General features: G+C 43.6%; 1 protein-coding gene across 1 annotated transcript in view; it reads right to left on the minus strand.

Moving 5' to 3' along the window:
- LOC106824496 (zinc finger protein 846-like) overlaps window positions 1-14,487 on the minus strand; it is a 34,774-nt gene extending 20,287 nt beyond the window's left edge. The window contains exon 1 of the mRNA XM_070491955.1: window positions 14,118-14,487. The gene's annotated coding sequence lies outside the window, so the exon portion shown is untranslated. The remainder of the gene's footprint in view (window positions 1-14,117) is intronic.
- Window positions 14,488-15,267: the final 780 nt, after the last annotated feature.

A 15,267-nucleotide genomic window follows, 5' to 3' on the forward strand; every position in this document is an offset into this window, starting at 1 on the left:
CCCTTTTGATTTCTTCTTTGACCCATTGGTTGTTCAGGAGCGTGTTGTTTAATTTCTACGTATTTGTGAATTTTCCAGCTTTCTTCCTGTTGATTTCTAGTTTCATATCTTTGGGGTCAGAAAAGATATATGGTATGATTTCTATCTTCTTGAATTTCATGAGACTTATTTTGTGACCTAACATATGATCTTTCCTGGAGAATATTCCACGTGTGCTTGAGAAAAATGTGTATTCTGCTGCCATTGGATGAAATGTTCTGTATATATTTGTTAAATCCATTTGGTCTAAAGTATGGTTCAAGTCCAAAGTTTCTTTATTGACTTTTTGTCTAGATGATCTATCCATTGTTGAAAGTGAGGTGTTAGAGTCTCTTACTATTATTGTTTTGTTGTCCATCTCTCCCTTCAGTGTTTGGTATTTGCTAAATATATTTCAGTGCTCTGATGTTGGGTGCATATATGTTTACAATTGTTATACCCTCTTGGTGAATCGACCCCTTTATCATTGTGTGGTGACCTTCTTTGTCTCTTGTTACAATTGTTGACTTAAAGTCTGTTTTTTCTGATAGAAGTATTGCTACTCCTGCAATCTTTTGGTTTCCATTTGCATGAAATATCTTCTTCCCTTCCTTCAGTTTGAGCACATGTGTATCCTTAAAGCTGAGATGAGTCCCTTGTGGACAGCATATAGTTGTGTCTTGTTTTTTATCAATTCAGCCAGTCTGTGCCTTTTGATCAGACTTTAACCCATTTACATTTAAAGTAATTATAAATAGGTAAGGACCTACTGATGGCATTTATCAACTGTTTTCTGGCTGTTTCGTAGTTCTTTTCTTCCTCCCTTGCTGTCTTGAAACGATGTTTACCCTGAATTTGGTTAAACCTGTAACCCAGACTGTCCAATAACCTAGCCACTACCCACATGTGACTATTTAAATTAATCAAAATTGAAAATTCAGTTTCTCAGTCACACTCACCACATTTGAAGTGCTGAATAGCCACAGGTAGCTCTAGGCTACCACATTGAACAGTACAGATATAGAAGATCTCCATCATCACAGACGTTCTGCTCTAGGCCAGGGCTTCTCAGCTTCAACACAGTTGACATTTGGGGCCAGCCAATTCTTTGTTTTGGGGGTGGTGACCTGTGCATTGTAGAATGCTTAGCCACTTCCCTGACCTCTGTGCACTAAATGCCAGAAGCCCAGTTATGAGAACCAGAAACCAATGTCCAGGCATTGCCAAATTTCCCCCTGGAGCAAAATCGCCCCCAGTGAAAACCACCACTCTAGATCTAGCTTCCAATTTATAGGAAATGCAGGTAATAGAAGAACAAACTAAGAGAAACTATGAAAATAGAATGAGGGGCCAGCCCAGTGGCGCAGCAGTTAAGTGTGCATGTTCCCCTTCGGCAGCCAGGGTTCACTGGTTCAGATCCCAGGTGCGGACATGGCACCACTTGGCAAGCCACACTGTGGTAAGCATCCCACATATAAAGTAGAGGAAGATGGGCACGGATGTGAGCTCAGGGCCAGTCTTCCTCAGCAAAAAGAGGAAGATTGGCAGATGTTAGCTGAGGGCCAACACCGCTGCGCCACTGGGCCAGCCCCTAATATAATATTGTTTTGATTGCAGTCATTTTATAAGTTTTAATATGTGTTCATAACGGTAATAGGAATGACTAATTTTTTTGAGAGTTTTCTCTATTAAATTATTTACCCTCAGAGCTACTCTGCAAACTGGTACTATTCTCATCCTCAGGTTGCGATTGAAAAAAAAGAAGCTTTTGCACAGAGAGTTTAAGCCTTAATTCAGTCTCAGGTAGTCTGGTTTCAGAGTCATCTTGCTTCACCCTTGGGCTATAGAACACCATCAAGGCAAATCTCTCTTCATTTTCTTTTGTTTCAATAGATTCTTGGCTGTTCTCTGGAGTTTATTCCTCATGTAAAATTTGAAATCATGTTATTTTTTATTATTTTACCTTTCTGTGTTAATCTTGAGAGGACTGGTTTTTCTTTCTTTACATTAAATCTTCTCACCCAGTAATTTTTTCCATTTGTTCACAGCTTCTTTCATTGATTTGGATAGGATTTCTTCATGTAGGTCTTGTCCCTTTCTTGTTATATTTATTTCTAATCTTTAAAATCTGTTCTCGCTCTTGAGAACAGAAGTTTTTCCCATTTCTGTTCCTACCTGAGCTTATGTGTGTACGTGGGCCACGGTGTGGTGTAGGGGTGTTGTCTTGTGTCTAGTGTAACCTGGGAAAATTAAATGAATACTCATAGTTTTAAAACAGAATGTTTTGTGTTTCTGTACATAAAACTAAAGATAGAAATAATCTTGTCTCTTCTTTTCCACTATTTATACAGATTATTTCTAAGACTCCCGAATCTAGAAAGTAGCATTGAATAAGCATGACTATATGGGCAACCCTGCCTTGTTCTGGATTAAATGGAAATCATTTTGCCCCTGTATCCTCAATTATATGAATTATTTAGCAGAATTATTAAATAAAAATTATTCTACTGGTAAAATCTTAATAAGGTCTGTAGTTTAATAACATTATGCCAATGTCAACTTCTTGGTTTTGATCACTGGATGATGGTTACGTGAGACGTTGTCATTAAGGGAAGCTGGGTGTACTAATTTTGTAATTTCTCTCTGTCACAGGAGGTCATCAAGAAGGTGTGACTGCCAGTTGATACTCAGCTGAACCCAGACAATCGGAGGCTCCCCACTTCGTCCCCTGTCCTTGGAGTATGCATTCTGCTTGCCTTCCCTGTTTCCAGAAACTGCCCCAAATTCAGCCTTGAGATAGAAATGTGGTGCTGAGACTATCTAGATGGTGTATGCGTGATGGAACTCAGTTAAGGCCTCAGTATAAACTTAAAGATTTGCTGGGCAGGTGCAGAAAACTACTCATCTTGCAGCCGCCCAGACGAGCCTCGTAAGTAAGTTCCCTTACTCATTAGAACTGCCACCTCCCAGTCTGGAGTGGTTTCTCTCTTTCTTTGGTCTCTTCTTGCCCTCTGAGTGTGGGGGCTGGTTTTAGATTACACCCAAGAAGCTCCCAAGGAGACGGCAAACCAACACCATTGAGTCTAAAATTATTTCAAAATAAAGTTTTTAAAATTCTATTATGATTAATTTGGGGTACTGTTCAACCTTTGGCATGTGTCTAAAATGCCTGCTTGACATCTCCACTACTGTGAGAATCGTGTTAATTTTGAGATGCCCAAAACTAAATTCGTGATTTCTCCCAATACCCACTCCTACCCAGTCTTACCCCATTTCAATAAATGACAATTCCATTATTGCAGATGCTCAAGCCAAAATCCTTAGCATCGTCTTTCATGCTTTTTTTTCTCTCATAGCCCACATGTAATCTACCACAAAAGTCTGTCAATTCTACATTCAGAATATATAAAGAATACACAAAATAGGTTTACAATTCGTTCACATCTCACCACGTTTAGTGCTAGCACTGGACTTCAGGCCTTATCTGTTTCAGCAGCTAGCGTTGCCTTATCTAGTAGATGGATGGATGGATGGACGGACGGATGGCTGGATGGATAGATAGATATCCTTGTGGTACTTGTGGTATATGTTTCTAGACTAGGTATCAAGAGGGGAATTGCTAGGCAACTGGGTATGCTGATTTTTTTTTAAGATTGGTGCCTGAGCTAACATCTGCTGCCAATTTTTTTTTTTTTGCTTTTTTGCCCCAAATCCCCCCCAGAACGTAGTTGCATATTCTAGTTGTGAGTGCCTCTGGTTGTGTCATGTGGAATGCCACCTCAGCATGGCATGATGAGCGGTGCCATGTCTGCGCCCAGGATCCGAACCATTGAAACCCTGGGCCACCGCAGCAGAGCGCACGAACTTAACCACTCGGCCACAGGGCCGGCCTGATTTTTGTTTTTATAAATACATTTATTTCTCTTCCAAATTGGTTGTTACCATTTATACTCACTCCTATCTGTGTAATAAAGTATCAGTTTTCCCACATGCTTGCTTATCATTGAACTTTAAAAATATGTGCCATCCTGAGGGGAGGAAAATAGTGTTTCAGTATTATTTTAATATATTTTCCCTGATTAATCCTCAGAAACTTTTTTAATTTTTCAAGTCTAATTTTATATCTCAACATGTGAATTCTTTTCTGTTATTTTTAACATATCCAACTGATGATAGTAGGTAACAGAAAAACCATTTTGTATTTTTATATAATATTCTTCTACTTTACTAATTAAATTTATTTATTTATGAATTTTAATAGTTTCAGGTGATTCTTAGGCAGTCTTGTCTTTATCTCTGTACCCATTCTTCTGAAATAAATTTGTCTCATTTCTGTAAAATGTCTTAAGGCTCTGCCCAGGTCTTTTAAAACAATGTTAAACTTCAATAGTGATGTTAAAACTCAGTTTTAAAAAATATTTGTTATTTACTCATCTGTTAAAAATAACAAACCATTACATGTAAACATAAATTTTTTTTTTTTTTTGGAGGAATGTTAGCCCTGAGCTAACATCTGCCACCAATCCTCCTCTTTTTGCTGAGGAAGACTGGCCCTGAGCTCACATCTGTGCCCATCTTCCTCTACTTTATGTGTGGGACACCTATTATGTGTGGGACACCTACCACAGCATGGCTTCCCAAGCGGTGCTATCTCACACCCGGGATCCGAACCAGCGAACCCTGGGCCGCTGAAGCAGAATGTGTGAACTTGACCGCTGCCTCACCAGGCTGGCCCCATAAATATTTTTATTTTTAAAAAATAAGTATATTTGCCAAAACAAAAAATTTAGAGAAAAGAGTGGTATTATTTTACATTTTCGCATATCTCTTTAGTGACTGCTTAACATATAACAGCTGGATTCTCATATTGGCTTTTAATCAACCTGTTGTTGTGATTGAAGTATATGAAGAAATTCAGCTTCGCACAGATACATAGATGGAAAAGGGGTATTTTTACAGCCTCTTCAGATAATTGTGGATAATGTTCTTTGATACTGCACCAAAAGTAACAAGTGGTCATTTCTCACAGATTCGTTGCAATGTGGAATCTGAAACCACGTCAATAAGCTTGTCATGCTTTGTCATAAACAAAAATCAATTTCAGGTTGATTGAGAATTTATTTATTTATTTATTTATTTTCAGGAAGATTAGCCCTGAGCTAACTACTGCCAGTCCTCCTTTTTTTGCTGAGGAAGCCTGGCCCTGAGCTAACATCCATGCCCATCTTCCTCTACTTTATATGTGGGACGCCTGACACAGCATGGCGTGCCAAGCAGTGCCATGTCAGTACCCGGGATCCGAACCGGTGAACCCTGGGCCACTGAGAAGTGGAACGTGCGCACTTAACCGCTGCGCCACTGGGCCGGCCCCTATAGTCTTTCAACTTTAAATTTTGTGTTTTCTAAAGATAACTCAAGTACATCTGATAAAAATTTAGTATGCAGAGAATTTAGAAGTCTTCAAATGTACAAAAAATGTAAAACATCACAGTGTTTTTATATTACTTACATGCTTAAGTAAATATTTCCCTTATAAACATGATTTACACATTCTACTGTACAGCAGTGGTCAAGATTGCCACCGGGGATATGACGTGAAGTAAAATGATTTATATGGTCAATATTCTTGAGCTTCCCTTAATGGATACTGGAGAAATCTGAAGCTCTGGGCATCCTTTTAAGTTCTTACTGCTGCCTTATTCTTTTATTCCCACAGTGAATAATGAACTTATTTCTCTCTATCAGGCACTCAGTTGAGAGCACTCACTTATACAGAAAATGTCCTAGGCAACACTTTATTGGACAATATAGACAATAAAGCAATAAGTAACATGCCAATTCATAACTGATAAACAAAAATGATTCAGCAGGTGAGAAAATAAAGGATGTGAGGGAGGGAGGGGAAGGAGAAATAATCATTAGGTCTTCCACATCTGACTCTAAAAGATAAGAAGTGTCACTGTTTTTCCAAAAGAAACTCAGAATACATTCAAGGACAGGGAAGCCCCCACAGGTCTTGGTTGGAAACACTCAGATTAGTAGGTCTGTGTCCTTGCCTTGCCTTGGGAAAGGGGTCATGCCATATTATACTTTGCCCAACATTTGTCTATTTTATGTTTCTTTTCAGACAACTACCTTTTCATTTTACTTATCAGTTCCATTTTCTAGCCACATGGCTTTTATATTTACTCACTTCTTCCATAGACTTTCTTCATGTTTAACTGCCTTTTCACATTCCTTATTTGAAGATTAATTTCTTTGTGCTAAAAATCGAGAACCTTTGGAGTGATGTCAGAATCATGGCAGAGTGAGTTGTTCCCTTTGTCTCTCTCCTCTAAGATACAAGCAGTAGGACAGACATCTGTAGACCAACAAAGTACTCTGTGCACAGCACACTAGAATGCCAGAAAAATTCACACATCTATACATCTGAAGGTGGGCTGACTGGACTTCTTAGATGTGGTGGAACCAGAGAAGCAGTTGCAGCAGCCTCTAAGACTGAAGTTCCAGGAATTATGGCCACAGCTGGAGCTAGAGGCCCCTGGAACTGAGGTGACACTCATGAAAAGAAGCCCCAGGAACCCAGGCAGTGCATGCTCCTGTAGGCCCCAGGATGATACCTGTAAATGAGCCCCCTCCCACTACCCTGGTGGCAGCCCCATCTGACACTGCTCCTGCCAGCAGCAAGGGCTGAATCCAAGACCCTGCCAACCAGCAGTGGTGTAGCCCATAACCTGAGATTCCAGGATTCCCACCAGCACCTGAGACCAGAGGCCGTAAGAGCCACAGTGGTGCCTTTGATTTAGACCCCAAAAGCAGTGCCCCCAGGAAGACGCCTGCCAGCAACAAGTGTTGCACACAACACCTGGGGACCCAGGCAGCAGTTGCAGTACCAGTAACCTGAGTTCAGGAGCTGCGTAGGCACCAGAAACAGACTCAGGGAGTCACAGTGGTGTTCATGACTTAGGTAACCATGCCCTTGGGGCAGTGGCGGTGCTACTGTCACCAATAACCCTGTCCCACTCGGCGGCAGCAGCAATACCCACAAACTGAACACCCCCAGCAGGACTTGTCCAGTATTCTCAGAGAACCCGGGAGTAACAGTGCAGAGGGCACATGTGGCAGCAGTGCATGAGCCCATGGAGAGCATGCAGACAGCCAGGCAACGGCAACAACAGGGCCCATAACCCTGGTGCCCTCCAGCTTCAGAAGCCCTTGCAACTTCAGGCCCTGACCATAGCAGGGGTGCCTGCAGACACCCAGATGTCACAGAGGTTGCCATGACCCTGGCTCCCACCCCACTTTTCCCATTACCCCCACCGCAGTGGCAGAACCCACGACCTAGGCAACCCCAGAAGTAGCAGACGACCTTACAGTACAAGTGACCTTGGGGGTGACAGCCACAATTACACCAGTATCATAAGCAACAAGGTACCAGCAACCTCAGAGTCAACAGCAGCACAAGGTGGGCACTGAAAATTCCTGACAGATAGTGGAGGGTGGAAGGCTCTGGAATACAACCAGAAGTAGCTCAGAATCAAAATAAACAAAGACTTAACTAAGTAAAAAAGGTTTTTGGTACCCAAATGTGCCAGCAGGGGAACAACTCATCAAGCACTGTGAAAACTACAGGAACTCAGTACCATAAAAAGAAAATGACACTTTTCAAGAAACCTAACTTGCACTCACAGAAAACTGTGAACTAATGACAAAGAATTCAAAATAGCTGTCCTGAAGACACTCAATGGGTTAAAAGAAAACACAGGAAGACAGTTCACTGAGCACAGGAATAAAACTAATGAACAAAAGGAGTGCTTCAACAAAGAGATTGAAACTCTAAAAAAAAAAAAAATGAACTTGGAAAACCAGCAGTGAAGAACACAATAAATAAGATTGAGAATAAAGGAGAAAGCATTGGAAATAGAGCAGACCATATGGAAGAGAGAGTTACTGAGCTCTAAGATAGAAATCCAGAAAAGATTCTGGTGGGAGAGGAGAGAGAATTAAGATGTTCTTAAAATGGACAGATCGTACAAGAAATATTTGACTCAATTGGGAAGAGCAAAATAAGGATAATGGGTATCCCAAAAGGAGGAGAGAGGGAGAAGGGAGCAGAGAGCTTATTTAAAGAAATAAGAGCTGAGACATTCCCAAACCCCGGGGAAGGAACTGGATCTACATGGTCATGAAGCTAAGGGAACACTTAATTATCTCAACGCAAAAAGACCTCCTCCAAGACACATTATACTAAAAGTATCAAAAGTCAATTAGAAAGAAAGAACATTAAGGGTGGCCATAGAGGAGAAAATAACTTACAAAGGAATCCCCAGTAGGTTATCAGGGGATTTCTCAGCAGAAGCTCGACAGGCTTAAGAAAGAGTGAAACGATATACTCAAAATATTCAAGAATAAACACTGTCAGCCAAGAATATTCTATCCAGCAACGTTATCCTTCACATACGAAGGAGAAATAATGGCTATCCCAGAGGGACAAAAGCTGAGGGAGTTCGCCACTAGACCTGCCTCAAAGAAATGCTGAAAGACGTTCTTCTATCTGAACATGTGACAAAGGTATAGAAAGCTTGCGGCAAGGTGATAAATACACAGAAAAGACACACAGAAAAAATTAACATAGTTAAAATGTCCATTGCACCTACAGCAATTGACAGATTCAATGCAATCCCAATCAGAATTCCGATGACATTCTTCATGGAAAAAGAACAAAGAATGTTAAAATTTACATGGAACAACAGATGACCCCAAATAGCCAGAGCAATGCTGAGAAAAAAGAAGAAAGGTGGAGTTATTACACACCCTAAATTCAAAATATACCAGAAAGCTAGAGCAATCAAAACAGTATGGCAGTGGCAGAAAACCAGACACACAGCTCAATGGAACACAACTGAGAGCCCACAAATAAACCCACACGTCTACAGACAGCTAATCTTCAACAAAGGAGCCAAGAACATACAATAGAGAAAAGAAAGTCTCTTCAATAAATGGAGTTGGAAAAGCTGGACGGCCACACACAAAAGAGTGAAAGCAGACCACTGTCTTATACCATACACAAAAATTAACTCAAAATGCGTTACAAAATTGAATGTAAGACCTGAAACCAGAAAACTCCTAGAGAAAAACACTGGCAGTCCACTCTTTGATACGTCTTAGAAGTATTACTTTGAATACCATGTCTCAGGCAAGGGAATCAAAAGTGAAAACAAACAAGTGGGACGACATCAGACTGGAAAGCTTCTCTTTGGCAAAAGAAGCCATCCACAAAACAAAAGGACAAACTGGCAATTGGGAGATGATATGTGCAAACCACATATCTGATAAGAGGTTAATATTGCAAATGTATTCATAAAACTCATACAAGTAAACAAAAAAAACCAAACCACCCAATCAAAAGACGCGAAGAGGCTATGAATAGATATTTTTCCAAAGAAGATATCCAGATGGCCAACAGGCATATGAAAAGATGTTCAACATCACTAGTTATCAGGGAAATGCAAATCAAAACTACAATGACATATCACCTCATGCCCAATAGAATGGGTATCACTAACAAGACAAGAAATAATAAGTGTTGGAGAGGATGTAGAGAAAAGGAAACCCTCCTGCACTGTTGGAGGGATTGCAAACAAGTACAAACTCTATGAAAAACAATATGGAGAGTTCTCAAAAAATAAAGAATAGAAGGGCTGGCCCAGTGGTGCAGCAGTTAAGTGTGCACGTTCCGCTTCGGCAGCTTGGGGTTCGCTGGTTTGAATCCCGGGTGCGGACATGGCACCGCTTGGCACGCCATGCTGTGGTAGGCATCCCACATATAAAGTAGAGGAAGATGGGCACGGATGTTAGCTCAGGGCCAGTCTTCCTCAGCGAAAAGAGGAGGATTGGTAGCAGTCAGCTCAGGGCTGATCTTCCTCAAAAAACAGAAAGAAAGGAAAGAAGGAAGGGGAGGGAGGGAAGGGGAGGGGAGGGAGGGGAGGGAGGGGAGGGGGGAGGGAGGGAGGGAGGGAGGAAAGGAAAGCAAAGAAAGAATAGAAATACCATATGATCCAGCTATTCCACTACTGGGTATTTACCCAAAGAGCATGAAATCACTAATTCAAAAAGACACACGCACACCTATATTCATCGCAGCATTAATCACAATAGCCAAGACTAGGAAGCAACACAAGTGCCCATCAGTGGGATGAATGAATAAAGATGATGTGATATATATATAATGGAATGCTACTCAGCCATAAAAAGGCAGTATCTTGCCATTTGTGAGCAGGTGGAAGGACCTTGAGGGTATCATACTAAGTGAAGTCAGTCAGATGGAAAGACAGTCACCATATGACTTCACTTATATGTGGAAGATAAACAAAGAAACACATACACTCAGAGAATGGACTGGTGGATACTGGAGGGAAAGTGGGTGGAGGGAGGGCAAAAGGAGTAAGAGGCACATGTGGAAGGTGTTGGATGGCAACTAGACTTTTGGTGGCGAACAGAATGAGGTCTGTACAAAAGTCAAAATATAATGATGTAAACCTGAAATGGGTACATTATAAACCAGTGTGACCTCAATTAAAAAAGAAACCTTAACTTTAATAAATCAAAGACAGACCAATGGCCAAATGCTAATCTACCAAATGGTCTTTGAATGGTGTCAACCACTGACAGTTCCAGAGTTCATTAGCTTTGAACCAATATCACCCTCACAACCCCACAGTCCTTATTCTACATTTCAGATGACTACAACCCAGAAACACATATGGTCACAAAAATTGTACGTCTAGCCTCACAGTCTAATTGTCCTTATTACCAGGGTTCTCAAACTGGGGGTCCTTGGGCTAAACAGGCCCACCAATCTGTTTAGTCAGTGGCAACATAGAATGTTTTGACTTTCCTTATATTTTCTAATTGAGATATAATTAACGTACAGTTAAATACACACAGCTTAAGCATTTGCTGGATGAGCTTTGACAACTGCATACAGGCATAGTAAAACCCAGCAAAAACAAGATACAGAATATAGCTATCCCCCTACAAAGATTTCTTGCTCCTTCCAGTTCATTCCTTCCCTGTGCTCTCAGACAAGCAATTTTTGAGTTCAATCAGGACACACTATTCTGTATATGTACATCAGGCATTTCACATAACATTTCCTTACTATACCTCAATTAATTTTTCTTCTATTGTTTAGTTTAACAATACGGAAAAACCTATTAAAATCTCCCACTAGAATTGTGGATTTGTCTATTTCTTCTTCTAACTATGTCAAGAAAGTTTTATCTATTTGCAACAATTATTACTGAGCGGGCATACATTTAAATTTTTAAAATCTGGGAGAAACACAAGCTTTTATAATGAGCTCTGTAGCTGTATCAGTGCTTTCTGACACTGCTGTCTGACATTAGGATCGGCTTGTTTGGGAGAGGTCTTTGTGCACTTCGTGGGAAGCACTACGTCTCTTCTGGATGCGAACGTCTGCCAGTATGAAGAGCGGCGGAGAGCCTTGCCCACTGAAGGCGCCCACTGGCTGACGGTCAACAGAGACCCATCACACCACTCTTCACGCACACCTAGTCACAGCTAAATAGTTGTTCATAACAATATATCTCGGTTTTTTGTTTTTTTTTTTTTAAGATTTTACTTTTCCTTTTTCTCCCCAAAGCCCCCCAGTACACAGCTGTACATACATTCTAGTTGTGGGTCCCTCCAGCTGTGGTACATGGGACACCGCCCCAGCACGGCCTGATGAGCGGCACCACGTCCACGCCCAGGACTGGAACCTGTGAAACCCTGGGCCGCCGAAGCAGAGCATGTGAACTTAACCACTCGGCCACGAGGCCGGCCCTATCTCAGTTCTTAGAAATACATATTTAATTACTCTAAGAATGTAAAGGTGGGAGGAACACTGTCTTCTGAGCACTCATCCACCAGCTTCACCATCTCTGCACACCAGTCACTTGTTTCCAACAGCCTCCTTATATGGACGGTTAGTGCTCCAGGTTTTGCACCTGATTCCCTCTCTCCATCTACCCACCACTAATGACATGTGTGCACCCAGAGGTTGCTTACTGCCTGCCCACTGACTGTTGACTACCTGTGGTTCTGGCAACCTTGTGAACTTCTTCACCATGCGATGGGCTGCCATGATATCTTCTCTGACAAGGTCTGAAGTCCAGCCTTGGGGAGAGGACCCATCTAGAAGTCTGGCTTTCTTTAGGTGGTCTCCATCCACACTAGGATATCTGTTACAATCCTCCTTACATCTTTATGTTTCACTTCTCTTGTTAAAATGAGACTCATTTTTGTCTCTTGATTTTATGCAGACTTATGCGCAAGTGAGAACAGTGATCCCTGGAGACAAACGAGTAAACAGGAGATCTGGGGACACATTTAGTCAAGCCTTTGGACCTGAGCAATGAGCTGAGCCCCTTGCCAATAAGAAAGACATTCACAGAATCACCGTATCTGCACAGTCTCACCAACTTCATCCTCAGACTCCTCATCAACTGTTTCACTATGGCATGGTTAGCTCACTGGGACACCCAAGTGGGAAACAGAGAGGGTAACATGGATATTACCAAGCCACGTGGAGCCTCCAGTGCTTTCTGGCAACCTGCCTGGTCAGGGGAGTGTTCTGGTCCTTTACCTGTGGAGTGATTCTAGCCCCCTAGATGCAACAGTGTCTACAAAAAGTCAAACAGGAGGGGTTACTCTGGATGTTCGGTCAGGGAATCAAAGGCCTGATCTGGGTAGGAGACGGAACCTCCAGGTGGACTACAAGACCACTCTACGTTTATTAACATATATTTTCGCTACGGTTGATAATAACACAAGCGAATTGCTGATTCTGATTAATTCCTTGAATGAATTTGCTGTTCATAAGATTAAAACACCTTTATACTTTCTTTTTTTTTTTTTCCAGGAAGATTAGCCCTCAGCTAACTACTGCCAATCCTCCTCTTTTTGCTGAGGAAGACTGGCCCTGAGCTAACATCCGTGCCCATCTTCCTCTGCTCTATATGTGGGATGCCTACCACAGCATGGCGTGCCAAGCGGTGCCATGTCTGCACCCGGGATCCGAACCAGCGAACCCCGGGCCGCCGAGAAGCGGAACGTGCGAACTTAACCGCTGCACCACCGGGCCGGCCCCTATACTTTCTCCTCTTTTCTCTTGATTCACCTCACATGAACAGACGTCATTTACCTTTTCTGTCAGGTACACACCGGAGATTAGAATCCTCCTTCGGCATTTTCAGCAACCAAATAAAACGTCTCCACTGTCAAAACTGGGAGTAAACCTTAATGCTCTCCCCTCTCTCAGCCTAGATGTATAACCAAACAAATACAGAACACTTTCCCCATATCTACTTTAGCTCCAGAACTCTAATCAATTTGTAATAACACATTTATTTCCTGGAGAGATGTCTGCCTCCCCCAACAGTTTACAAGTTTCTTAAGAATAGCCTTGGGTTGACTCTTCTCACTAAGCACTAATTGACCATTCAAACATTCATTAAGTGGGAGTATAACACGTAGTAAATGAATATACACAGCCTTGCAAGCTGTGAAATGTGAAACAACGGAATCACTTACGTCTAAGGGCTTAAAAACAGCGCTGGGAGCCATTAAGGAAATGGGTCTTACGCAGGTCGTCAGGGAGCAGAAAAGGAACTTTCCAACCGAGTCACCTGAAGAAACCTGCAGCCCCTCCCAGTGAGGGACTTGGCCTCCCACTAGCCGGCCTCACCGATGAATTACCTTTAGCCAAGATTAGTTTTTTGAGCTACCGCCAATTAACATTTTTTGCAATACAAACCTCCTCCTTTAAAAGCCCCTTCTACTCCCTAGCGCACACTATCAGGGTTTCTACCTGAATCCGTGCTCCCAGAATTGCAGGTCTACGATCCACAAATAAACGCCTCTCTGCCTTTCATTTGGCGGTCTATTTTTAGGTTAAGAGACCTAAGAAACTATCTTATGTTCCGTAACGTTCAGAAATAAAGAACGCGCCAAGACAAGGCCAAATCCTCCGGTGACACGTTCTGTCGCCCAGGAAAAGCAGCAGAGGCCCCCGAACCACTTTCCCCCGGACTCACAGCCACACGGCGGGGGCGCAGGTCCTGAGAACCGGAGGGCGCGGGGCCTCAGCAACGGGACTCGCACAGCGGAGCTGCTTCTCCTTCTGGGGAAAAGTCTCGAAGGTGATTCGGAGGCTCTGACCAGGCAAGCGCAGGGGACGCCAACGCCCCGCGAGGCGCCCTTCCCGCTCCGGCTCAGCGCGGGGCCCAGCGGCCGGGCGGACGAGCGGAGGCCCGGCCTCTCTACGGAGCCCCTGGGGTCCCGGGCCGCACCTGTCCTTTAACGCCCTCCGTGCGCCCAGAGAACTCCCTCCACGGGCCGCACCGAGGAGGCGGCCACCGCACGAGGACCGACGTGACAACTCCACGAGGCGCTGAGTCGCGAGACGAAAAGACCGCGCGAACCAGTGACGCCACTTCCGCTTCCTGCCTTGGAAGTAGGCGGGGGGTGGGGGGGAGCCTCCAGGGCTCGGGCTGCCAATCACGTCCGTCCGTTTCCGGCAGAGAACTCGTAGTCCTCCCCGCGTGGGCGCCGATGGGCCCTGGCGTCGCTCGGCGCGGGCCTGGGGCCAGAAACAGGCCCCGCAGCCCAGGCGGAGGACGGAGGCCGGCCTGTGGGCGGGGCTGCCTGCGCGTGCGGGGCCCAACCACGGGTGCCGGGTTCCGGGAAGACTTGGCCCCCGCGGGGTTAGATGGCAGACTGAGAGGCTGGGGGTGGGGACTTAGGCCGCCCGGTGCTCATCAAAACCTTCTCCCCCAGCTTGTCCTCACCTTCCTAGAGCGTTCACAAAGATTCTTCCGTAATATGCCTGCCAGTCCGTGAAGTAGTCTGTCTCGTCCATTTGATCAATTCTGTTTTTTTTAAAGGTGGGCACCTGAGCTAACCGGAGCTAACATCTGTTGCCAATCCTTTTCCTTCTCTTCTCCTCAAAGCCCGCCAGTACATAGTTGTAGATTCTAGCAGTGAGTGCCTCTGGTTGTGCTAGTGGGACGCCACAGAAGCTTAGCTGGATGAGCAGTGCCATGTCCGCGCCCAGGAACTGAACTGGTGAAATCCTGGGCCACCAAAGGAGAGCCTGCGAACTGAACCACTCGGCTTTGCTCCCCCGCCCCCCAGGGCGCAATTCTATTTTTAAGCTTTAACTTCACCTTATTTGCATTTTTTAAA

The sequence above is a fragment of the Equus asinus genome, chromosome 20 (genome assembly GCF_041296235.1).
Source record: "Equus asinus isolate D_3611 breed Donkey chromosome 20, EquAss-T2T_v2, whole genome shotgun sequence".
NCBI classification, from domain to species: domain Eukaryota; kingdom Metazoa; phylum Chordata; class Mammalia; order Perissodactyla; family Equidae; genus Equus; species Equus asinus.